Here is a 24957-nt window from a genome sequence, read left to right on the forward strand (position 1 = left end):
GTGGGTGGGTTGGGCGATTCTTTCATCTGTTTCTTTGCGCTACCTCGCTAATGCGGGAGACAGCGACAAAGCAAAATAAATAAATAAATAAATAAATAAGTTTGTTGAGTATTCCTGGGAAATTATATGGGAGGGTATTGATTGAGAGGGTGAAGGCATGTGCAGAGCATAAGATGGGGGAAGATCAGTGTGGTTTCAGAAGTGGTAGAGGATGTGTGGATCAGGTGTTTGCTTTGAAGAATGTATGTGAGAAATACTTAGAAAAGCAAATGGATTTGTATGCAGCATTTATGGATCTGGAGAAGGCATATGATAGAGTTGATAGAGATGCTCTGTGGAAAGTATTAAGAATATATGGTTTGGGAGGTAAGTTGTTAGAAGCATTGAAAAGTTTTTATGGAGGATGTAAGGCATGTGTACGTGTAGGAAGAGAGGAAAGTGATTGGTTCTCAGTGAATGTAGGTTTGCAGCAGGGGTGTGTGATGTCTCCATGGTTGTTTAATTTGTTTATGGATGGGGTTGTTAGGGAGGTGAATGCAAGGGTTTTGGAAAGAGGGGCAAGTATGCAGTCTGTTGTGGATGAGAGAGCTTAGGAAGTGAGTCAGTTGTTGTTCACTGATGTTACAGCGCTGGTGGCTGATTCAAGTGAGAAACTGCAGAAGCTGGTGACTGAGTTTGGTAAAGTGTGTGAAAGAAAGTTGAGAGTAAATGTGAATAAGAGCAAGGTTATTAGGTACAGTAAGGTTGAGGGTCAAGTAAATTGGGAGGTAAGTTTGAATGGAGAAAAACTTGAGGAAGTGATGTGTTTTAGATATCTGGGAGTGGATTTGGCAGTGGATGGAACTATGGAAGCAGAGCCTTGAAGAATGTGTGGAAGTCGAGAGCATTATCTCGGAAAGCAAAAATAGGTACGTGTGAAGGAATAGTGGTTCCAACAATGTTGTATGGTTGCGAGGCATGGGCTATGGATAGAGCTGTGCGCAGGAGGGTGGATGCGCTGGAAATGAGATGTTTGAGGACAATATGTGGTGTGAGGTGGTTTGATCGAGTAAGTAATGATAAGATAAGAGAGATGTGTGGTAATAAAAAGAGCGTGGTTGAGAGAGCAGAAGAGGGTGTTTTGAAACGGTTTGGTCACATGGAGAGAATGAGTGAGGAAAGATTGACCAAGAGGATAAATGTGTCAGGTGGAGGAAACGAGGAGAAGTGGGAGATCAAATTGGAGGTGGAAAGATGGAGTGAAAAAGATTTTGAGTGATCGGGGCCTGAACATGCAGGAGGGTGAAAGGTGTGCAAGGAATAGAGTGAATTGGAACGATGTGGTATACCGTGGTCGACGTGCTGTCAATGGATTGAATTAGGGTATGTGGAGCGTCTGGCGTAAACCATGGAATGTTCTGTGGGGCCTGGATGTGGAAAGGAAGCTGTGGTTTCTTTGCATTGTTACATGACAGCTAGAGACTTGAGTGTGAACGAATGGGGCCTTTGTTGTCTTCCTAGCGCTACCCCACACACATGAGGGGGGGGGGGGGTTGTTATTACACGTGTGGCGGGGTGGCGATGGGAATGAGTAAAGGGAGACAGTATGAATTATGTACATGTATATGTCTGTGTGTGTATATATATGTGTACGTTGAGATGTATAGGTACATATATTTGTGAGTGTGGATGTGTATGTATATACATGTGTATATGGGTGGGTTGGGCCATTCTTTCATCTGTTTCCTTGCGCTACCTCACTAACGCTTGAGAAAGCGACAAAGCAAACTAAAATAATAAATAAATAATATGGATCATGGTGAAATGCCTGAGGATTAGCAGAATTTATGCATAGTGCCACTGTACAAAGGCAAAGGGAAAAAGGTGAGTGTTCAAATTACAGAGGAATAAGTTTGTTGAGTATCCCTGGGAAATTATATGAGAGGGTATTGATTGAAAGAGTAAAGGCATGTACCGAGCATCAGATTGGGGAAGAGCAATGTGGTTCCAGAAGTGGTTGAGGATGTGGGGATCAGGTGTTTGCTTTAAAGGATATTATTTTTATTATTATATTTTGCTTTGTCGCTGTCTCCCGCGTTAGCGAGGTAGCACAAGGAAACAGACGAAAGAATGGCCCAACCCACCCATGTACACATGCCCTCTTTTTCACCTCTTGCACCTTTCTCTTGACCTCCTGCCTCTTTATTTTATACATCTCCCACTCATTTGCATTTTTCCCTGCAAAAATCGTCCAAATGCCTCTCTCTTCTCTTTCACTAATAATCTTACTTTTTCATCCCACCACTCACTACCCTTTCTAATCAACCCACCTCCCACACTTCTCATGCCACAAGCATCTTTTGTGCAAGCCATCACTGCTTCCCTAAATACATCCCATTTCTCCCCCACTCCCCTTACCTCCTTTGTTCTCACCTTTTTCCATTCTGTACTCAGTCTCTCCTGGTACTTCCTCACACAAGTCTCCTTCCCATGCTCACTTACTCGCACCACTCTCTTCACCCCAACATTCTCTCTTCTTTTCTGAAAACCCCTACAAATCTTCACCTTCGCCTCCACAAGATAATGATCAGACATCCCTCCATTTGCACCTCTCAGCACATTAACATCCAAAAGACTCTCTTTTGCGCGACTATCAATTAACACGTAATCCAATAACTCTTTAAAGAATGCATGTGTGAAATACTTAGAAAAACTGATGGAATTGTGTGTAGCATTTATGGACCTGGAGAAGGCATATGATAGGGTGTATAGAGATGCTTTGTGGAAGGTTTTAAGAGTATGTGGTGTGGAAGATAAGTTGCGAGAAGCAGTGAAATGTTTTTACCAAGGATATAAGGCATGTGTATGTGTAGGAAGAGAGGAAAGTGATTGGTTCCCAGTGATTGTCAGTTTGCGGCAGGGGTATGTGATGTCTCTCTGGTTGTTTAATTTGTTTAAGGATGGGGCGGTTAGGGTGGTGAATGCAAGAGTTTTGGAGAGAGGGGCAAGTATACAGTCTGTTTGGGATGAGAGGGCCTGAAAATTGGGTCAGTTGTTGTTCACTGATGCTACAGTGCTGGTGGCTGATTCAGGTGTGAAACTGCAGAAGTTTGTGACTAAGTTTGGTAAAGTGTGTGAGAGAAGAAAGTTGAGAGTAACTGTGAATAAGAGCAAGTCATTAGGTTCAGTAGGGTGGAGGGACAAGCTACTTGGGAGGTAAGTTTAAATGGAGAAAAACTGGAGAAAGTGAAGTGTTTTTGGTATCTGGGAGTGGACTTAGCAGCAAATGGAACCATGGAAGCGGAAGTGTCACAAGGTGGGGGAGGGAGCGAAGGTTCTGGAAGCATTCAAGAATGTGTGGAAGGCAAGAACATTACCTTGGAGAGCAAAAATGAGTATGTTTGAAGGAATAGTTGTTCCAACAATGTTATATGGTTACAAGCCATGGGCTATAGATAGGGTTGTGCGAAGGAGGGTGGATGTGTTGGAAATGAAATGTTTAAAGGACAATATGTGGTGTGAGGTGGTTTGATCAAGTAAGCAATGAAAGGGTGAGAGAGATGTGTGTTAATAAAAAGTGTATGGTTGAGAGAACAGAAGATGCTGTGTTGAAATGGTTTGGACACATGGAGAGAATGAGTGAAGAAAGACTGACAAAGAGGATATATGTTTCAGAGATGGAGGGAAGAAGGAAAGGAGGGAGACCACATTAGAAAAGGAAGGATGGAGTGGAAAAAGATTTTGAGCAATCAGGATCTGAACATGCAGGAGAGTGAAAGGCATGCAAGGAATAGAGTGAATTGGAACGATGTGGTATAATGGAGTGTATGTGCTGTCAATGGATTGAACCAAGGCATGTGAAGCGTCTGGGGTAAACCATGAAAAGGTCTGTGGGGCCTGGATGTGTAAAGATAGCTGTGGTTTTCGTGCATTACACAGGACAGCTAGAGATGGAGTGTGAACAAACTTTGGCATTTTTTGTCTTTTTCTAGCTCTTCCTTGCAGGATGGGGAGAGGGGGGGGGGGGGAGCTAATTTCATGTGTGGTACGGTGGTGACAGGAATGGATGAAGGCAGAAAGTATGAATATGTACATTCATATAAATATTATTTTTTATTTTATTTTATTATACTTTGTCGCTGTCCCCCGCGTTAGCGACGTAGCACAAGGAAACAGACGAAAGAATGGCCCTACCCACCCACCCACATACACATGTATATACATACACGTCCACACACGCACATATACATACCTATACATTTCAATGTATTTTATTTATCATTTATTTTGCTTTGTCGATGTCTCCCGCTTTAGCAAGGTAGCGCAAGGAAACAGACGAAAGAATGGCCCAACCCAACCACACACACGTCCACACACGCAAATATACACACCTACACATCCCAACGCATACACACACAGCATACACACACAGACACATACATATATACACATGTACATAATTCACACTGCGTTTATTTATTCCCGTCGCCACCTCGCCACACATGGAATAACAACCCCTTCCCGCCTAATGTGTGCGAGGTAGCGCTAGGAAAAGACAACAAACGCCCCATTCGTTCACACTCAGTCTCTCGCTGTCATGTAATAATGCACTGAAACCACAGCTCCCTTTCCACATCCAGGCCCAACTGAACTTTCCATAGTTTACCCCAGACGCTTCACATGCCCTGGTTCAATCCACTGACAGCACGTCGACCCCGGTATACCACATCGTTCCAATTCACTCTATTCCCTGCACGCCTTTCACCCTCCTGCATGTTCAGGCCCCGATCACTCAAAATCTTTTTCACTCCATCTTTCCACCTTCAATTTGGTCTCCCACTTCTCCTTGTTCCCTCTACCTCTGACATATATATCCTCTTGGTAAATCTTTCCTCACTCATTCTCTCCATGTGACCAAACCATTTCAAATTACCCTCTTCTGCTCTCTCAACCACACTCTTTTTATTACCACACATCTTACCCTTTCATTACTTACTCGATCAAACCACCTTACACCACATATTGTCCTCAAACACATCCACCCTCCTCCGCACAACTCTATCTATAGCCCACACCTTGCAACCATATAACATTGTTGGAACCACTGTTCCTTCAAACATACACATCTTTTCATTCTCCCTAAAATTTAATGATACTCTCTCACCCCAACTCTCATTTGCCCTCTTTTTCACATCTTACACCTTTCTCTTGACCTCCTGCCTCTTTCTTTTAAACATTCTCAGTCATTTGCACTATTTCCCAGCAAAATTCGTCCAAATGCCTCTCTCTTCTCCTTCACTAATAATCTTACTTTATCTCACCACTCACTACCCTTTCTAATCTGTCCGCCTCCCATGCTTCTCATACCACAAGCATCTTTTGGGCAAGCCATCACTACCTCCCTAAATACATCCCATTCCTCCCCCACTCCCCTTACGTCCTTTGCTTTCACCTTTTTCCATCTGCACTTAGTCTCTCCTGGATAAAACATATATAGTCTTAAAGTTTAAATTAGGCAAATTAATGTGTCATATTACACTACCTTTGCTTCATAAAGGAAATAAGTACAGATAAAAGTAAAAAAGTTTTAAGGTTTGTATCCATGGTGTATAAACCAAGGAAAGACTATATGAACAAAAAATGTGATATTTCAAAGGGTCAAATAAGGTAACAATATATGTATTCACTTTTAAAGGTAATGGATTAAATCAAAAGAGCAAATGGCAGTTGAAATACTTTTGTATGACAGCATAAAAGCAGATATTTACAAATCAATAATTCAGGCATCCGTCTATACAGTGCAAAATACAAGCAACAGCTGGAAAATTACTGTCAGAAACCAACATCCATTTCATTCATCAAATTTTTAGGATCATGGAAATATGGTAGGAGCAATGAAGAAAGTATGGAATAACAGAACATTATCTCACATGCCCTGGTTCAGTCCACTGACAGCACATCTGCCTCGGTATACCACATCATTCCAATTCACTCTATTCCTTACATGCCTTTCATCCTGTGGTAGATTCAGACCCTAATTGCTCAAAAGCTTTTTCATCCCATCCTTCCACCTCCAATTTGGTCTCCTGCTTCTCCTTCTTCCATCCACCTCTGACACATGTATCCTCTATCTCAATCTTTCCATACACATTCTGTCCATGTGTACAAACCATTTCAAACAACTCTCTTCTGTTCTCTCAACCACATTCTTTTTATTACCACACACCCCTCTTACCCCATCACTTACCCCATCAAACCACCTCACACTACATATTGCCCTCAAACAATATGTACTCATTTCCAACACCCATCTTCCTCCACATAACCCTATCTATAGCCCATGCCTCGTAGCCAAATAAACTTTGTTGGAACCATTATTCCTTCAAACATACCCATTTTTGCTTTCGTTTTGTTCTCGTATTTCACACATTCTTCAACGCTCCCAAAACCTATGTCCTCTACCCTACCCTGTGACTCACTTCCACATCAATCCAATGCTAAATCCACTCATCCACTCCCAGATATCTAAAAACTTCACTATCTCCACTTTTTCTCCCTTCAAACTTTCCTCCCATTTGACTTGTCCCTCAACCCCACTGAACCTAATATCACTGCTTTTATTCATATTTACCTTCAGCTTTCTTCATTCACACACTTTACCAAACTCAGTCACCAGCTTCTGCAGTTTCTCACCCGAATCATCCACAATTCATCGTCTATTTCCTTGCGCTACCTTGCTTATGCGGGAAACGGCGGTTAAGTACATTAAATATAATACTTCCATGAAAATATGTCAGACTTTATCCCAATATCATATCTTCTCAAGTTGTTGTGAAAAGAAGGTCCTGCTCATTGTTACCAAAGATGAAAGGATTGTTCTTTGCCCATGCCACTTACTGAAAACTGATCTATGAACTGAATCCTGACTACATACAGTAAATTTGACACAAAATCCAGTTTCATGTGCTTTACGTTATTACAGTTTCAAGCTTTGTTTTCAAAATATCACGATTCATAGCTCCACCATAAAAGAAAATTAACAAAATTTGTTTCTACTTTTTAATTAGTTCCTTGATTATGAATGCTAATGCATTATTTGCCAAATTGTCTGACCTTCCAAGTTCTCCAAAATATTCCCTCCCAGTGATAGAATCTGTTCTCTCATTATCAAATTCATATTGCATAACACTCATGCCATTAAAAATAATGCCACAAAATTTTTCCTGTGTTGATCCTCCCAGCTTTATCTTTCAACATACTTAGTGTATGGGTAATATAACCTATATTCATATCAATTCTGCATAACCATCTTTCCAATATACCTACAAACGTAAAACCAAAAACATTGCAAAGATATCTGTGGGCTTTAGGACTCTGGTAGTGGGTATCTAAAACAAAACTTTTTGTTGTCATAACATTTTTTTTGTACTTTGAACACTTTATCATAACCCTAGAAAAAGTCTAAAACATTATGGAGAAGGTACATACCTTGAAGCATTTCCTATCCAATTTTCAGAGGTGCATATTCTAAATGAAATAATCTGAAGCTGTTTTTTAATACCCTTATTATTGTTCTTTATTTACCTCCTTCTAAAACATCTTTTTAGTCTCCCTAAAATTTAATGATACTCTCTCACCCCAACTCTCATTTGCTCTCTTTTTCACCTCTTGCACCTTTCTCTTGACCTCCTGCCTCTTTCTTTTATACATCTCACACTCATTTGCATAAAAAGTGCGTAAGACAAGGGAACAAATGGGACAAATGGGAACTTCAGTGAAGGGGGCTAATGGGGAGGTGATAACAAGTAGTAGTGATGTGAGAAGGTTTGTTGAATGTGTTTGATGATAGAGTGGCAGATATAGAGTGATTTGGTCGAGGTGGTGTGCAAACTGAGAAGGTTAGGGAAAATGATTTGGTAAACAGAGAAGAGGTAGTAAAAGCTTTGCGGAAGATGAAAGCCGGCAAGGCAGCAGGTTTGGATGGTATTGCAGTGGAATTTATTAAAAAAGGGGGTGAATGTATTGTTGACTGGTTGGTAAGGTTATTTAATGTATGTATGATTCATGGTGAGGTGCCTCAGGATTGGCAGAATGCTTGCATATCCCCGGGGGTAAGGGAGAAAGAATACTTCCCATGCATTCCTCACGTGTCATAGAAAGCGACTAAAGGGGACGGGAGCAGGGGGCTAGAAACCCTCCCCTTCTTGTGTTTTAACTTTCTAAAAGGGGAAACAGAAGAAGGAGTCACGTGGGGAGTGCTCATCCTCCTCGAAGGCTCAGATTGGGATGTCTGAATGTGTGTGGACGTAACCAAGATGAGAAAAAAGGAGACATAGGTAGTATGTTTGAAGAAAGGAACCTGGATGTTTTGGCTCTGAGTGAAACAAAGCTCAAGGGTAAAGGGGAAGAGTGGTTTGGGAATGTCTTGGGAGTAAAGTCAGGGGTTAGTGAGAGGACAAGAGCAAGGGAAGGAGTAGCACTACTCCTGAAACAGGAGTGGTGGGAGTATGTGATAGAGTGTAAGAAAGCAAACTCTAGATTGATATGGGTAAAACTGAGAGTTGATGGAGAGAGATGGGTGATTATTGGTGCATATGCACCTGGGCATGAGAAGAAAGATCAAGAGAGGCAAGTGTTTTGGGAGCAGCTGAATGAATGTGTTAGTGGTTTTGGTGCACAAGACCGGGTTATAGTGATGGGTGATTTGAATGCAAAGGTGAGTAATGTGGCAGTTGAGGGAATAATTGGTATACATGGGGTGTTCAGTGTTGTAAATGGAAATGGTGAAGAGCTTGTAGATTTTGTGCTGAAAAAGGACTAGTGATTGGGAATACCTGGTTTAAAAAGAGAGATATACATAAGTATACATAAGTTTTTATCGAGGATGTAAGGCATGTGTACGTGTAGGAAGAGAGGAAAGTGATTGGTTCTCAGTGAATGTAGGTTTGCGGCAGGGGTGTGTGATGTCTCCATGGTTGTTTAATTTGTTTATGGATGGGGTTGTTAGGGAGGTGAATGCAAGAGTTTTGGAAAGAGGGGCAAGTATGAAGTCTGTTGGGGATGAGAGAGCTTGGGAAGTGAGTCAGTTGTTGTTCGCTGATGATACAGCGCTGGTGGCTGATTCATGTGAGAAACTGCAGAAGCTGGTGACTGAGTTTGGTAAAGTGTGTGAAAGAAGAAAGTTAAGAGTAAATGTGAATAAGAGCAAGGTTATTAGGTACAGTAGGGTTGAGGGTCAAGTCAATTGGGAGTTGAGTTTGAATGGAGAAAAACTGGAGGAAGTGAAGTGTTTTAGATATCTGGGAGTGGATCTGGCAGCGGATGGAACCATGGAAGCGGAAGTGGATCATAGGGTGGGGGAGGGGGCGAAAATTCTGGGAGCCTTGAAGAATGTGTGGAAGTCGAGAACATTATCTCGGAAAGCAAAAATGGGTATGTTTGAAGGAATAGTGGTTCCAACAATGTTGTATGGTTGCGAGGCATGGGCTATGGATAGAGTGGTGCGCAGGAGGATGGATGTGCTGGAAATGAGATGTTTGAGGACAATGTGCGGTGTGAGGTGGTTTGATCGAGTAAGTAACGTAAGGGTAAGAGAGATGTGTGGAAATAAAAAGAGCGTGGTTGAGAGAGCAGAAGAGGGTGTTTTGAAATGGTTTGGGCACATGGAGAGAATGAGTGAGGAAAGATTGACCAAGAGGATATATGTGTCCGAGGTGGAGGGAACGAGGAGAAGAGGGAGACCAAATTGGAGGTGGAAAGATGGAGTGAAAAAGATTTTGTGTGATCGGGGCCTGAACATGCAGGAGGGTGAAAGGAGGGCAAGGAATAGAGTGAATTGGAGCGATGTGGTATACCGGGGTTGACGTGCTGTCAGTGGATTGAATCAGGGCATGTGAAGCGTCTGGGGTAAACCATGGAAAGCTGTGTAGGTATGTATATTTGCGTGTGTGGACGTATGTATATACATGTGTATGGGGGTGGGTTGGGCCATTTCTTTCGTCTGTCTCCTTGCGCTACCTCGCAAACGCGGGAGACAGCAACAAAGCAATGGGCTATGGATAGAGTGGTGCGCAGGAGGATGGATGTGCTGGAAATGAGATGTTTGAGGACAATGTGCGGTGTGAGGTGGTTTGATCGAGTAAGTAACGTAAGGGTAAGAGAGATGTGTGGAAATAAAAAGAGCGTGGTTGAGAGAGCAGAAGAGGGTGTTTTGAAATGGTTTGGGCACATGGAGAGAATGAGTGAGGAAAGATTGACAAAGAGGATATATGTGTCGGAGGTGGAGGGAACGAGGAGAAGAGGGAGACCAAATTGGAGGTGGAAAGATGGAGTGAAAAAGATTTTGTGTGATCGGGGCCTGAACATGCAGGAGGGTGAAAGGAGGGCAAGGAATAGAGTAAATTGGAGCGATGTGGTATACCGGGGTTGACGTGCTGTCAGTGGATTGAATCAGGGCATGTGAAGTGTCTGGGGTAAACCATGGAAAGCTGTGTAGGTATGTATATTTGCGTGTGTGGACGTATGTATATACATGTGTATGGGGGTGGGTTAGGCCATTTCTTTTGTCTGTTTCCTTGCGCTACCTCGCAAACGCGGGAGACAGCGAGAAAGCAAAAAAAAAGAAAAAAAAATACATAAGTATACGTATGTAACTGGGAGAGATGGCCAGAGAGCATTACTGGATTATATGTTAATTGATAGGCGCGCGAAAGAGAGACTTTTGGATGTTAATGTGCAGAGAGGTGCAACTGGAGGGACGTCTGATCATTATCTTGTGGAGACGAAGGTGAAGATTTGTAGTGGTTTTCAGAAAAGAAGAGAAAATGTTGGGGTGAAGAGAGTGGTGAGAGTAAGTGAGCTTGGTAATGAGACTTGTGTGAGGAAGTACCAGTAGAGACTGAGTACAGAACGGAAAAAGGTGAGAACAAAGGAGGTAAGGGGAGTGGGGGAGGAATGGGATGTATTTAGGGATGCAGTGATGGCTTGCGCAAAAGATGCTCGTGGCATGAGAAGCGTGGGAGGTGGGCAGATTAGAAAGGGTAGTGAGTGGTGGGATGAAGAAGTAAGATTATTAGTGAAAGAGAAGAGACAGGCTTTTGGACGATTTTTGCAGGGAAATAATGCAAATGAGTGGGAGATGTATAAAAGAAAGAGGCAGGAGGTCAAGAGAAAGGTGCAAAAGGTGAAAAAGAGGGCAAATGAGAGTTGGGGTGAGAGAGTATCATTAAATTTTAGAGAGAATAAAAAGATGTTTTGGAAGGAGGTAAATAAAGTCCGTAAGACAACGGAACAAATGGGAACTTCAGTGAAGGGGGCTAATTGGGAGGCGATAACAAGTTGTGGTGATGTGAGAAGGAGATGGAGTGAGTATTTTGAAGGTTTTTTTGAATGTGTTTGATGATAGAGTGGCAGATATAGGGTGTTTTGGTCGAGGTGGTGTGCAAAGTGAGAGAGTTAGGGAAAATGATTTGGTAAACAGAGAAGAGGTAGTAAAAGCTTTGCGGAAGATAAAAGCCAACAAGGCAGCGGGTTTGGATGGTATTGCAGTGGAATTTATTAAAAAAAAGGGGGTGACTGTATTTTTGACTGGTTGGTAAGGTTATTTAATGTATGTATGACTCATGGTGAGGTGCCTGAGGATTGGCGGAATGCTTGCATAGTGCCATTGTACAAAGGCAAAGGGGACAAAGGTGAGTGCTCAAATTACAGAGGTATAAGTTTGTTGAGTATTCCTGGTAAATTATATGGAAGGGTATTGATTGAGAGGATGAAGGCATGTACAGAGCATCAGATTGGGGAAGAGCAATGTGGTTTCAGAAGTGGTAGAGGATGTGTGGATCAGGTGTTTGCTTTGAAGAATGTATGTGAGAAATACTTAGAAAAGCAAATGGATTTCTATGTAGCATTTATGGATCTGCAGAAGGCATATGATAGAGTTGATAGAGATGCTCTGTGGAAGGTACTAAGAATATATGGTGTGGGAGGCAAGTTGTTAGAAGCAGTGAAAAGTTTTTATCGAGGATGTAAGGCATGTGTACATGTAGGAAGAGAGGAAAGTGATTGGTTCTCATTGAATGTAGGTTTGTGACAGGGGTGTGTCATGTCTCCATGGTTGTCTAATTTGTTTATGGATGGGGTTGTTAGGGAGGTGAATGCAAGAGTTTTGGAGAGAGGGGCAAGTATGCAGTCTGTTGTGGATAAGAGAGCTTGGGAGGTGAGTCAGTTGTTGTTCGCTGATGATACAGCGCTGGTGGCTGATTTATGTGAGAAACTGCAGAAGCTGGTAAAGTTTGGTGAAGTGTGTGAAAGAAGAAAGTTGAGAGTAAATGTAAATAAGAGCAAGGTTATTAGGTACAGTAGGGTTGAGGGTCAAGTCAAGTGGGAGGTAAGTTTGAATGGAGAAAAACTGGAGGAAGTAAAGTGTTTTAGATATCTGGGAGTGGATTTGGTAGTGGATGGAACCATGGAAGCGGAAGTGAATTATAGGGTGGGGGAGGGGGCGAAAATTCTGCGAGCGTTGAAGAATGTGTGGAAGTCAAGAACATTATCTCGGAAAGCAAAAATGGGTGTGTTTGAAGGAATAGTGGTTCCAACAATGTTATATGGTTGCGAGGCATGGGCATGGTTGCGGTGCATTATTACATGACAGCTAGAGACTGAGTGTGAACGAATGTGGCCCTCGTTGACTTTTCCTAGCGCTACCTCACACACATGAGTGGGGAGGGGGTTGTTATTTCATGTGTGGCGAGGTGGCCATGGGAATGAATAAAGGCAGACAGTATGAATTATGTACATGTGTATATATATATATATATATATATATGTCTGTGTGTGTATATATATGTATACGTTGAGATGTATAGGTATGTATATTTGCGTGTGTGGATGTGTATGTATATACATGTGTATGTGGGCGGGTTGGGCCATTCTTTCGTCTGTTTCCTTGCGCTACCTGGCTAACACGGGAGATAGCGACAAAGGAAAATAAAATGAATAATTATTGGTCTGCATTTCTTTACTATTTTTATTGTTGGTGACATCTTTTTATTGCTCCAGAAATAATTGTAATAGATGATCTGGAATATATTTATTTTACTACATTTAGTCACTGTCTCCCACATTAGAGAAGTAGCGAAGAGAAACAGATGAACGAACGGCCCAACTCACCCACATACACATGTATATATATAAATGCCTACACATGCACATATTTATACATATACATATACATTTAGGGAGAATAAAAAGATGTTCTGGAAGGAGGTAAATAAAGTGTGTAAGACAAGGGAGCAAATGGGAACTTCAGTGAAGGGCGCAAATGGGGAGGTGATAACAAGTAGTGGTGATGTGAGAAGGAGATGGAGTGAGTATTTTGAAGGTTTGTTGAATGTGTTTGATGATAGAGTGGCAGATATAGGGTGTTTTGGTTGAGGTGGTGTGCAAAGTGAAAGGGTTAGGGAAAATGATTTGGTAAACAGAGAAGAGGTAGTAAAAGCTTTGTGGAAGATGAAAGCCGGCAAGGCAGCAGGTTTGGATGGTATTGCGGTGGAATTTATTAAAAAAGGGGGTGACTGTATTATTGACTGGTTGGTAAGGTTATTTAATGTATGTATGACTCATGGTGAGGTGCCTGAGGATTGGCGGAATGCGTGCATAGTGCCATTGTACAAAGGCAAAGGGGATAAGAGTGAGTGCTCAAATTACAGAGGTATAAGTTTGTTGAGTATTCCTGGTAAATTATATGGAAGGGTATTGATTGAGAGGGTGAAGGCATGTACAGTGCATCAGATTGGGGAAGAGCAGTGTGGTTTCAGAAGTGGTAGAGGATGTATGGATCAGGTGTTTGCTTTGAAGAATGTATGTGAGAAATACTTAGAAAAGCAAATGGATTTCTATGTAGCATTTATGGATCTGGAGAAGGCATATGATAGAGTTGATAGAGATGCTCTGTGGAAGGTATTAAGAATATATGGTGTGGGAGGCAAGTTGTTACAAGCAGTGAAAAGTTTTTATCGAGGATGTAAGGCATGTGTACGTGTAGGAAGAGAGTAAAGTGATTGGTTCTCAGTGAATGTAGGTTTGCGGCAGGGGTGTGTGATGTCTCCATGGTTGTTTAATTTGTTTATGGATGGGGTTGTTAGGGAGGTGAATGCAAGAGTTTTGGAAAGAGGGGCAAGTATGAAGTCTGTTGGGGATGAGAGAGCTTGGGAAGTGAGTCAGTTGTTGTTCGCTGATGATACAGCGCTGGTGGCTGATTCATGTGAGAAACTGCAGAAGCTGGTGACTGAGTTTGGTAAAGTGTGTGAAAGAAGAAAGTTAAGAGTAAATGTGAATAAGAGCAAGGTTATTAGGTACAGTAGGATTGAGGGTCAAGTCAATTGGGAGGTAAGTTTGAATGGAGAAAAACTGGAGGAAGTAAAGTGTTTTAGATATCTGGGAGTGGATCTGGCAGCGGATGGAACCATGGAAGCGGAAGTGGATCATAGGGTGGGGGAGGGGGCGAGAATTCTGGGAGCCTTGAAGAATGTGTGGAAGTCGAGAACATTATCTCGGAAAGCAAAAATGGGTATGTTTGAAGGAATAGTGGTTCCAACAATGTTGTATGGTTGCGAGGCGTGGGCTATGGATAGAGTTGTGCGCAGGAGGATGGATGTGCTGGAAATGAGATGTTTGAGGACAATGTGTGGTGTGAGGTGGTTTGATCGAGTAAGTAACGTAAGGTTAAGAGAGATGTGTGGAAATAAAAAGAGCGTGGTTGAGAGAGCAGAAGAGGGTGTTTTGAAATGGTTTGGGCACATGGAGAGAATGAGTGAGGAAAGATTGACAAAGAGGATATATGTGTCGGAGGTGGAGGGAACGAGGAGAAGTGGGAGACCAAATTGGAGGTGGAAAGATGGAGTGAAAAAGATTTTGTGTGATCGGGGCCTGAACATGCAGGAGGGTGAAAGGAGGGCAAGGAATAGAGTGAATTGGATCGATGTGGTATACCGGGGTTGACGTGCTGTCAGTGGGTTGAATCAGGGCATGTGAAGCATCTGGGGTAAACCATGGAAAGCTGTGTAGGTATGTATATTTGCGTGTGTGGACGTATGTAAAATACATGTGTTATGGGGTGGGTTGGGCATTTCTTTCGTCTGTCTCCTTGCGCTACCTCGCAAACGCGGGAGACAGCAACAAGCAATGGCTAATGGATAGAGTGGTGCGCAGGAGGATGGATGTGCTGGAAATGAGATGTTTTGAGGACAATGTGCGGTGTGAGGTGGTTTGAAACGAGTAAGTAACGTAAGGGTAAGAGAGATGTGTGGAAATAAAAAGAGCGTGGTTGAGAGAGCAGAAGAGGGTGTTTTGAAATGGTTTGGGCACATGGAGAGAATGAGGGGAGGAAAGATGACAAAGGATATATGTGTCGGAGGTGGAGGGAACGAGGAGAAGAGGGAGACCAAATTGGAGGTGGAAAGATGGAGTGAAAAAGATTTTGTGTGATCGGGGGCCCGAACATGCAGAGGTGAAAGGAGGGCAAGGAATAGAGTAAATTGGAGCGATGTGGTTTTACCGGGGTTGACGTGCTGTCAGTGGATTGAATCAGGGCATGTGAAGTGTCTGGGGTAAACCATGGAAAGCTGTGTAGTATGTATATTGCGTGTTGGAAAGTATGTATAAAACATGTGTATGGGGTGGGTTAGCCAATTCTTTTGTCTGTTTCTTGCGCTAAACCCCGCAAACGCGGGAGACAGCGAGAAAGCAAAAAAAAAGAAAAAAAAATACATAAGTATACGTATGTAACTGGGAGAGATGGCCAGAGAGCATTACTGGATTATATTTAATTGATAGGCGCGCGAAAGAGAGACTTTTTGGGTGTTAATGTGCAGAGAGGTGCAACTGGAGGGACGTCTGATCATTATCTTGTGGAGAACGAAGGTGAAGATTTGTAGTGGTTTTCAGAAAAGAAAGGAAAATGTTGGGTGAAGAGAGTGTGAGAGTAAGTGAGCTTGGTAATGAGACTTGTGTGAGGAAGTACCATAGAGACTGAAGTACAGAACGGAAAAAGGTGAGAACAAAGGAAGGTAAGGGAGTGGGGGAGAATGGATGTTTTAGGGTGCAGTGATGGTTTGCGCAAAAGATGCCTCGTGGCATGAGAAGCGTGGGAGGTGGGCAGATTAGAAAGGGTAGTGAGTGGTGGGATGAAGAAGTAAGATTATTAGTGAAAGAGAAGAGACAGGCTTTTGGACGATTTTTTGCAGGGAAATAATGCAAATGAGTGGGAGATGTATAAAAGAAAGAGGCAGGAGGTCAAGAGAAAGGTGCAAAAGGTGAAAAAGAGGGCAAATGAGAGTTGGGGTGAGAGAGTATCATTAAATTTTAGAGAGAATAAAAAGATGTTTTGGAAGGAGGTAAATAAAGTCCGTAAGACAACGGAACAAATGGAACTTCAGTGAAGGGGCAAATTTGGGGGAGGCGATAACAAGTTGGGGTGATGTGAGAAGGAGATGGAGTGAGTATTTTGAAGGTTTTTTGAATGTGTTTGATGATAGAGTGGCAGATATAGGGTGTTTTGGTCGAGGTGGTGTGCAAAGTGAGAGAGTTAGGGAAAATGATTTGGTAAACAGAGAAGAGGTAGTAAAAGCTTTGCGGAAGATAAAAGCCAACAAGGCACGGGTTTGGATGGTATTGCAGTGGAATTTATTAAAAAAAAGGGGTGACTGTATTTTTGACTGGTTGGTAAGGTTATTTAATGTATGTATGACTCATGGTGAGGTGCCTGAGGATTGGCGGAATGCTTGCATAGTGCCATTGTACAAAGGCAAAGGGGACAAAGGTGAGTGCTCAAATTACAGAGGTATAAGTTTGTTGAGTAATTCCTGTAAATTATATGGAAGGGTATTGATTGAGAGGATGAAGGAAATGTACAGAGCATCAGTTTGGGGGAAGAGCAATGTGGTTTCAGAAGTGGTAGAGGATGTGTGGATCAGTGTTTGCTTGAAGAATGTATGTGAGAAATACTTCGAAAAGCAAATGGATTTCTATGTAGCATTTATTGGATCTGCAGAAGGCATATAAATAGAGTTGATAGAGATGCTCTGTGGAAGGTAACTAAGAATATATGGTGTGGGAGGCAAGTTGTTAAAGCAGTGAAAAGTTTTTATCGAGATGTAAGGCATGTGTACATGTAGGAAGAGAGGAAAGTGATTGGTTCTCATTGAATGTGGGTTTTGTGACAGGGGTGTGTCATGTCTCCATGTTGTCTAATTTGTTTTTTGGGATGGGTTGTTTAGGGAGGTAATGCAAGAGTTTTGGAGAGAGGGGCAAGTATGCAGTCTGTTGGGGATAAGAGAGCTTGGGAGGTGAGTCATTGTTGTTCGCTGATGATACAGCGCTGGTGGCTGATTTATGTGAGAAACTGCAGAAGCTGGTAAAGTTTGGTGAAGTGTGTGAAAGAAGAAAGTTGAGAGTAAATGTAAATAAGAGCAAGGTTATTAGTACAGTAGGGTTGGGGGTCAAGTCAAGTGGGAGGTAAGTTTGAATGGAGAAAAACTGGAGGAAGTAAAGTGTTTTAGATATCTGGGAGTGGATTTGGCAGTGGATGGAACCATGGAAGCGAAGTGAATTATAGGGTGGGGGGGGGGGCGAAAATTCTGCGAGCGTTGAAGAATGTGTGGAAGTCAAGAACATTATCGTCGGAAAGCAAAAAAAGGGTGTGTTTGAAGGAATATGGTTCCAACAATGTTATATGGTTGCGAGGCATGGGCATGGTTGCGGTGCATATTACATTTACAGCTAGAGACTGAGTGTGAACGAAGTGGCCCTCGTTGACTTTTCCTAGCGCTACCTCACACACCCTGAGTGGGAGGGGTTGTTTATTTCATGTGTGGCGAGGTGGCCATGGGAATGAATAAAGGCAGACAGTAAAGAATTAATGTACATTGTGTATATATATATATAAATATAATATATAATGTCTGTGTGTGAATATATTGTATACGTTGAGATGTATAGTATGTATATTTGCGTGTGTGGATGTGTATGTATATACATGTGTATGTGGGCGGGTTGGGCCATTCTTTCGTCTGTTTCCTTGCGCTACCTGGCTAAAACGGGAGATAGCGACAAAGGAAAATAAAATGAATAATTATTGGTCTGCATTTCTTACTTTTTTATTGTTGGTGACATCTTTTTATTGCTCCAGAAATAAAATTTTAAAAAAAGATGATCTGGAATATATTTATTTTACTACATTTAGTCACTGTCTCCCCCACAAATTTGAGAAGTAGCGAAGAGAAACAGATGAACGAACGCCCAACTCACCCACTACACATGTATATATATAAATGCCTACACTGCACATATTTATACATATACATATACATTTAGGGAGAATAAAAAGATGTTCTGGAAGGAGGTAAATAAAGTGTGTAAGACAAGGGAGCAAATGGAAATCTCAGTGAAGGGCGCAAATGGGGAGGTGATAACAAGTAGTGGTGATGTGAGAAGGAGATGAGTGAGTATTTTGAAGGTTTGTTGAATGTGTTTGATGATAGAGTGGCAGATATAGGGTGTTTTGGTTGAGGTGGTGTGCAAAGTGAAAGGGTTAGGGAAAAATGATTTGGGAAACAGAGAAGAGATAGTAAAAGCTTTGTGGAAGATGAAAGCCGGCAAGGCAGCAGGTTTGGATGGGATTGCGGTGGAATTTATTAAAAAAGGGGGTTTACTGTATTTTGACTGGTTGGTAAGGTTATTTAATGTATGATGACTCATGGTGGAGGTGCCTGAGGATTGGCGGAATGCGTGCATAGTGCCATTGTACAAAGGCAAAGGGGATAAGAGTGAGTGCTCAAATTACAGAGGTAAAAAGTTTGTTGAGTATTCCTGGTAAATTATATGGAAGGGTATTGTTTGAGAGGGTGAAGGCATGTACAGTGCATCAGATTGGGGAAGAGCAGTGTGGTTTCAGAAGTGGTAAGGATGAAATGGATCAGGTGTTTGCTTTGAAGAATGTATGTGAGAAATACTTAGAAAAGCAAATGGATTTCTATGTAGCATTTAGGGATTGGAGAAGGCATATGATAGAGTTGATAGAGATGCTCTGTGGAAGGTATTAAGAATATATGGTGTGGGAGGCAAGTTGTTAGAAGCAGTGAAAAGTTTTTATCGAGGATGTAAGGCATGTGTACGTGTAGGAAGAGAGGAAAGTGATTGGTTCTCAGTGAATGTAGGTTTGCGGCAGGGGTGTGTGATGTCTCCATGGTTGTTTAATTTGTTTATGGATGGGGTTGTTAGGGAGGTGAATGCAAGAGTTTTGGAAAGAGGGGCAAGTATGAAGTCTGTTGGGGATGAGAGAGCTTGGGAAGTGAGTCAGTTGTTGTTCGCTGATGATACAGCGCTGGTGGCTGATTCATGTGAGAAACTGCAGAAGCTGGTGACTGAGTTTGGTAAAGTGTGTGAAAGAAGAAAGTTAAGAGTAAATGTGAATAAGAGCAAGGTTATTAGGTACAGTAGGATTGAGGGTCAAGTCAATTGGGAGGTAAGTTTGAATGGAGAAAAACTGGAGGAAGTAAAGTGTTTTAGATATCTGGGAGTGGATCTGGCAGCGGATGGAACCATGGAAGCGGAAGTGGATCATAGGGTGGGGGAGGGGGCGAGAATTCTGGGAGCCTTGAAGAATGTGTGGAAGTCGAGAACATTATCTCGGAAAGCAAAAATGGGTATGTTTGAAGGAATAGTGGTTCCAACAATGTTGTATGGTTGCGAGGCGTGGGCTATGGATAGAGTTGTGCGCAGGAGGATGGATGTGCTGGAAATGAGATGTTTGAGGACAATGTGTGGTGTGAGGTGGTTTGATCGAGTAAGTAACGTAAGGTTAAGAGAGATGTGTGGAAATAAAAAGAGCGTGGTTGAGAGAGCAGAAGAGGGTGTTTTGAAATGGTTTGGGCACATGGAGAGAATGAGTGAGGAAAGATTGACAAAGAGGATATATGTGTCGGAGGTGGAGGGAACGAGGAGAAGTGGGAGACCAAATTGGAGGTGGAAAGATGGAGTGAAAAAGATTTTGTGTGATCGGGGCCTGAACATGCAGGAGGGTGAAAGGAGGGCAAGGAATAGAGTGAATTGGATCGATGTGGTATACCGGGGTTGACGTGCTGTCAGTGGGTTGAATCAGGGCATGTGAAGCATCTGGGGTAAACCATGGAAAGCTGTGTAGGTATGTATATTTGCGTGTGTGGACGTATGTATATACATGTGTATGGGGGTGGGTTGGGCTATTTCTTTCGTCTGTTTCCTTGCGCAACCTCGCAAACGCGGGAGACAGCAAAAAAGAAAAAAAAAAACATTTTAACATATACATACATTTCTTCTTTCAAACTATTCACCATTTCCCATGTTAGCAAGGTAGCGTTAAGAACAGAGGACTGGGCCTCTGAGGGAATATCCTCACCTGGGGAGGGGATAGGGGAGAAAGAATACTTCCCACGTATTCCCTGCATGTCATAGAAGGCGACTAAAAGGGGAGGGAGCGGGGGGCTGGAAATCCTCCCCTCTCATTTTTTTTGTAATTTTCCAAAAGAAGGAAGGATATACTTACATATAAATACATAATTTGGAAATACCACTAAAACTAAGAGAGACTCTAGATAAAAAATATAGTCCTCAAGTTTAGATTAAGCAAATTAATGTAAGTCATAATACACTACCCTTGCTTTCATAAAGGAAAAGGAACAGATAAAAGCAAAAATGTTTAAAGGATTGTATCCATGGTGTATAAATCATGGAAAGAATACATGAACAAAGACTGTTATATTTCCAAGGGTCAAATCAGGTAACAATGTATGTATTCATATTTAAAGGTAACAGATTCATTTATAAGAGCAAATGACAGTTTGTAGGACAGATATAAATACAGATTTTTAAAAGTCAGTGATTGAAGCATATGTCTATAAAGTGCAGAATACAAGCAATAGTTGGAAAATTACTGTCAGGAACCAACATCCATTTTATCTATCAAATTTCTATGATCATGGTAATATATTGGCACAAAAATACATTACATATCCTCATGTAGATATGATAAACATAATATTTAAGACTACAGTGTGTAACATTAATTTTTTTTTTTTTTTTTTTTTGTCGCTGTCTCCCGCGTTTGCGAGGTAGCGCAAGGAAACAGACGAAAGAAATGGCCCAACCCCCCCCCATACACATGTATATACATACGTCCACACACGCACATATACATACCTACACAGCTTTCCATGGTTTACCCCAGACGCTTCACATGTCTTGATTCAATCCACTGACAGCACGTCAACCCCGGTATACCACATTGCTCCAATTCACTCTATTCCTTGCCCTCCTTTCACCCTCCTGCAAGTTCAGGCCCCGATCACACAAAATCTTTTTCACTCCATCTTTCCACCTCCAATTTGGTCTCCCTCTTCTCCTCGCTCCCTCCACCTCCGTCACATATATCCTCTTGGTCAACCTTTCCTCACTCATTCTCTCCATGTGCCCAAACCATTTCAAAACACCCTCTTCTGCTCTCTCAACCACGCTCTTTTTATTTCCACACATCTCTCTCACCCTTACGTTACTTACTCGATCAAACCACCTCACACCACACATTGTCCTCAAACATCTCATTTCCAGCACATCCATCCTCCTGCGCACAACTCTGTCCATAGCCCACGCCTCGCAACCATACAACATTGTTGGAACCACTATTCCTTCAAACATACCCATTTTTGCTTTCCGAGATAATGTTCTCGACTTCCACACATTCTTCAAGGCTCCCAGAATTTTCGCCCCCTCCCCCACCCTATGGTCCAATTCTGCTTCCACGGTTCCATCCGCTGCCAGATCCACTCCCAGATATCTAAAACACTTCACTTCCTCCAGTTTTTCTCCATTCAAACTCACCTCCCAATTTACTTGACCCTCAACCCTACTGTACCTAATGACCTTGCTCTTATTCACATTTACTCTTAACTTTCTTCTTCCACACACTTTACCAAACTCCGTCACCAGCTTCTGCAGTTTCTCACATGAATCAGCCACCAGCGCTGTATCATCAGCGAACAACAACTGACTCACTTCCCAAGCTCTCTCATCCCCAACAGACTTCATACTTGCCCCTCTTTCCAAAACTCTTGCCTTTACCTCCCTAACAACCCCATCCATAAACAAATTAAACAACCATGGAGACATCACACACCCCTGCCGCAAACCTACATTCACTGAGAACCAATCACTTTCCTCTCTTCCTACACGTACACATGCCTTACATCCTCGATAAAAACTTTTCACTGCTTCTAACAACTTGCCTCCCACACCATATATTCTTAATACCTTCCACAGAGCATCTCTATCAACTCTGTCATATGCCTTCTCCAGATCCATAAATGCTACATACAAATCCATTTGCTTTTCTAAGTATTTCTCACATACATTCTTCAAAGCAAACACCTGATCCACACATCCTCTACCACTTCTGAAACCACACTGCTCTTCCCCAATCTGATGCTCTGTACATGCCTTCACCCTCTCAATCAATACCCTCCCATACAATTTACCAGGAATACTCAACAAACTTATACCTCTGTAATTTGAGCACTCACTCTTATCCCCTTTTCCTTTGTACAATGGCACTATGCACGCATTCCTCCAATCCTCAGGCACCTCACCATGAGATATAACATTAATAAATGCACAAATTACGAGGACAGTTTTCTCTAGGGAACTATGATTTGGAGCTCAAGTGGAAGAGCTGTTATTTCTGAAAGCATATCATTATATGTTGATAAACACTGCATAAGCTGCCTTCAACCTTTTAATTTTTCAAAAGAAGAAACAGAGAATAAGGCAAAATGAGGATATTTCCTCTATGGCTCAGTCCTTTGTCCTTGATGCTACCTCGCTAATGAGGGAAATGGCTAATATGCATAAAAGATGTTTATATACTTTATTACTATATATCATACATAATCCCTGGGGATAGGGGAGAAAGTATACCTCCCACGCATTCCTCACGTGTCGTAGAAGGCGACTAAAGGGGACAGGAGCAGGGGGCTAGAAACCCTCCCCTCCTTGTATTTTAAGTTTCTAAAAGGGGAAACAGAAGAAGGAGTCACGCGGGGATTGCTCATCCTCCTCGAAGGCTCAGTTGGGGTGTTTATATGTGTGTGGATGTAACCAAGACGAGAAAAAAAGGAGAGATAGGTAGTATGTTTGAGGAAAGGAACCTGGATGTTTTGGCTCTGAGTGAAACGAAGCTCAAGGGTAAAGGGGAAGAGTGGTTTGGGAATGTCTTGGGAGTAAAGTTAGGGGTGAGTGAGAGGACAAGAGCAAGGGAAGGAGTAGCACTACTCCTGAAACAGGAGTGGAGGGAGTATGTGATAGAGTGTAAGAAAGTAAACTCTAGATTGATATGGGTAAAACTGAAAGTGGATGGAGAGAGATGGGTGATTATTGATGCATATGCACCTAGGCATGAGAAGAAAGATCATGAGAGGCAAGTCTTTTGGGAGAAGGTAAGTGAGTGTGTTAGTAGTTTTGATGAATGAGACAGGGCTATAGTGATGGGTGATTTGAATGCAAAGGTGAGTAATGTGGCAGTTGAGGGAATAATTGGTGTACATGGCGTGTTCATTGTTGTAAATGGAAATGGTGAAGAGCTTGTAGATTTATGTGCTGAAAAAGGACTGGCGATTGGGAATATCTGGTTCAAAAAGAGAGATATACATAAGTATACAGTATGTAACTAGGAGAGATGGCCAGAGAGCATTATTGGATTACTGTGTTAATTGATAGGCGCATGAAAGAGAGACTTTTGGATGTCAATGTGCTGAGAGGTGTCACTGGAGACATGTCTGATCATTATCTTGTGGAGGCAAAGGTGAAGATTTGTAGAGGTCTTCAGAAAAGAAGAGAGAATGTTGGGGTGAAGAGAGTGGTGAGAGTAAGTGAGCTTGGGAAGGAGACTTGTGTGAGGAAGTACAAGGAGTGACTGAGTAAAGAATGGAAAAAGGTGAGAACAAAGGACGTAAAGGGAGTGGGGGAGGAATGGGGTGTATTTAGGGAAGCAGTGATGGCTTGTGCAAAAGATGCTTGTGGCATGAGAAGTGTGGGCAGATTAGAAAGGGTAGTGAGTGGTGGGATGAAGAAGTTAGATTATTAGTGAAAGAGAAGAGAGGCATTTGGACGATTTTTGCAGGGAAATAATGCAAATGACAGGGAGATGTATAAAAGAAAGAGGCAGGAGGTCAAGAGAAAGGTGCAAGAGGTGAAAAAGAGGGCAAATGAGAGTTGAGGTGAGAAATTATCATTAAATTTTAGGGAGAATAAAAAGATTTTTGGAAGGAGGTAAATAAAGTATGTCAGATAAGGGAACAAATGGGAACATCAGTGAAGGGGGCTAATGGGGAAGTGATAACAAGTAGTGGTGATGTGAGAAGGAGGTGGAGTGAGTATTTTGAAGGTTTGTTGAATGTATTTGATGATTGAGTGGAAGATATAGGGTACTTTGGTCGAGTTGGTGTGCAAAATGACAGGGTTAGGGAGAATGATTTGGTAAACAGAAAAGAAGTAATAAAATCATTGTGGAAGATGAAAGCCAGCACGGCAGCGGGTTTCGATAGTACTGCCGTGGAATTTATTAAAAAAGGGGGTGACTGTCATGTTGACTGGTTGGTAAGGTTATTTAATGTATGTATGACTCATGGTGAGGTGCCTGGGGACTAGCGGAATGCTTGCATAGTGCCATTGTAGAAAGGCGAAGGGGATACGAGTGAGAAATACTTAGAAAAGCAAATGGATTTTTATGTAGCATTTATGGATCTGGAGAAGGCATATGATGGAGTTGAAAGAGATGCTCTGTGGAAAGTATTAAGAACATTTTATTATTATTATTTTGCTTTATCGCTGTCTCCCACGTTAGCAAGGTAGCACAAGGAAATAGACGAAAGAATGGCCCAACCCACCCACATACAC

This window comes from Panulirus ornatus, chromosome 38, assembly GCF_036320965.1.
Source record: "Panulirus ornatus isolate Po-2019 chromosome 38, ASM3632096v1, whole genome shotgun sequence".
NCBI lineage: Eukaryota > Metazoa > Arthropoda > Malacostraca > Decapoda > Palinuridae > Panulirus > Panulirus ornatus.